This window comes from Cynocephalus volans, chromosome 9 (genome assembly GCF_027409185.1).
Source record: "Cynocephalus volans isolate mCynVol1 chromosome 9, mCynVol1.pri, whole genome shotgun sequence".
In the NCBI taxonomy this organism is placed as follows: Eukaryota; Metazoa; Chordata; class Mammalia; order Dermoptera; family Cynocephalidae; genus Cynocephalus; species Cynocephalus volans.
In genome coordinates this window covers 70,105,043-70,107,364 of record NC_084468.1, presented here as the reverse complement: position 1 = coordinate 70,107,364, position 2,322 = coordinate 70,105,043, and the positions used below count along the sequence as shown (strand labels likewise).

Here is a 2,322-nt window from a genome sequence, read left to right as displayed (position 1 = left end):
TGTTACATTGCCCAGGTTCTGTAGCCTGCAGTTACAGGATGCAGGTGTGATTTTGCTAGCAGCTAAATCTGGTCCCTTGATAACTACCAAAGGCAATGGCTTCCAACAGGGGCTGCCTTGCCCTTGGGCTTGTTGTGTGGTCAGACTACAAATTGCTGCCTCTGATGTTTGTCACAAATGCCGAGGAATGAAGATATTCTAGTCTAAGATCCTGTTTTTTTTTCTTTTCTATGTGTCCAAGGCATGAACCAGGCATGGGCACAGACTAAAAGCCAAGCTGGGGTAAACAAGAGCTTGCTTTGCCCCTGCTGACATGAGACGGGCACCACCAATCGGATGCTGCTCTATCCAGGTCAGGGACATAAGATCCTTTCTCTGTTTCTTATGTGGATTTGAAGTTGCACATAGCTGGTTATAAAGTGGAACAAGTGAGCTGTCTGCCATTAACCAGGTCACAGTTCCTTTCTGGGTCTCACCTTCCTCATCTGTTAAATAAGAGTGTTGTCTCAGGTCATTGCCAACACTTACACACCAAGATATCACACTATACACCTTTTTTTCACTGATTTCCTACCAAGTTCTTGCTCAAATCCCATCCACTCTCTGAGTTCTCTTTGATGAGATTACTCTGCTTCCATCAAAACTAATTTCTCTCTTTTCACTATATTCTATTATAACCCTTACCACAGCCCGCTTTGTATTTTAGGCCTTGAATTTGTGTCTGTCTTCCTGACTAGACTGTTAACTGAGTATCAGGGCTTCTCATGTCTTATTTATCTTTCCATTTCTTGTAGTGCTTTCTGCATTGCAGGCAGGCACGTGGGAAACGTCTGAGTTGAACAGAACTTCTCGCTTGCAGTCATAAAGAAACAATCTGTAATCAAGTCCTTAGGAATATAACAGGTAGAATCTCAATTCCTATTAACCTCTTCAGAAGCTTAGCAACTGGGGAAGTAGTTAGCTTTTTGCTCCCTGACCAAAGTTAATTAGAAGGACAGCTGGCTCCAAGAATTCTAGTTCCCTAATGCATTTTTAAAATTCTGTAGCAAATAAGGTTATTTCAATTCCTGCCAGATTAATGACCCCATAGAAGAGCAGCCTGTACAAATATTCAAGAGACAGAAAATCTTGGTATCCATTGAGAACAGATAGCAATCAGTGCTCTTTTCTTACCTTGTTGGGACAGAAAATTCAAAATAGTCTCATTCAGCATATTCATCAAGTATTTATTGAGTCTGTAGTACGTTCACAGTATTGCAGAACATACAAAGCTGAAGAGAACACAAACTCTGCTCTTGAGAAGCCCATGGTTTTATAGATTATACAAAATCACTCAAATGAGTCTAACGTAAAGTTGCGTTTAACAAGTGCAATTAGCAAGTGAGAAAATAAATGCTAGTTACGGGGTTCTGAGGAGAGAAAGCTCACGTGTGACTGGACAGATTCATACAAATTTCTTGGACAAAGTAGAATTTAAAAATGGCATTGAAAGATAAACAAGGTTTGAGTAAATAGATGGACTGTATGAGCGAAGGTGGAGAAATGGGAAAACTAGAGCAGGGAAATAATAGTCTGGTTTATTACGAGTGGAGATGGCATATGTAGAGTGGTGAGAAATAAGAGGGGAGGTGGGTAGGGCTCGTGTGTGGAGATACTGGATCCCAGATGGATACCTTGTCCTGAAATTTGTGGGCAGTAGGGTGCTAGAAAAGGATTTCAATCAGGAGAGTGAATATTTTAAACCAGTGGTTGGCAAACTATTACAGTGGGCCAAATCTAGCCTGCTGTGAAGTTTTATCGGACACAGCCTTGCCTGTTCACTTACGCATCATCTTAGCTGCTTTGGGGCTGCATGGGAAAGTCGAGTAGTTGTGACAGAGACACATGGCCATATGGCTGGCAAAGCATTAACTATTTTACCTGACCTTTTACAGAAAATGTTTGCTGACCTCTGATACGAACAGCATTCATTTATTCAGCCATTCTTTCATTTATTCATTTACTGATTAATTCAACAAACAGTCAGCATTTAGTAAGTGCTAGGGATATGCTCTGGTCTTTTTCCCTGTTATTTAACTTAAAGTTGGGTCTTTATTCAAATTGTCCTTTGCAGTTCAGAGAATTTAAATTTTTGTGTGATTCATTATTAGACATGCAGCTTCTTCAAATACTATGAAAATGTTCCTGTTTTCTAACTCTTGGCTAATCTTATCAAGGCTAAAGTTTGAACAATGTTTATGTCAATGATTCAGGTACAAAGCGATAACATAAGGTTATAAGTCAAATAATGCAGGGGAGGAAGTTACTATTTTGTAAGGTAAA

The 2,322-nt window shown here is 39.9% G+C and overlaps 1 non-coding gene across 1 annotated transcript; it reads right to left on the bottom strand.

The window, feature by feature from the left end:
• Positions 1-228: 228 nt before the first annotated feature.
• Positions 229-362, bottom strand: LOC134386712 (small nucleolar RNA SNORA48). Its single transcript, XR_010024535.1, has one exon. It is a non-coding gene; the product is annotated as a small nucleolar RNA SNORA48 (small nucleolar RNA).
• Positions 363-2,322: the final 1,960 nt, after the last annotated feature.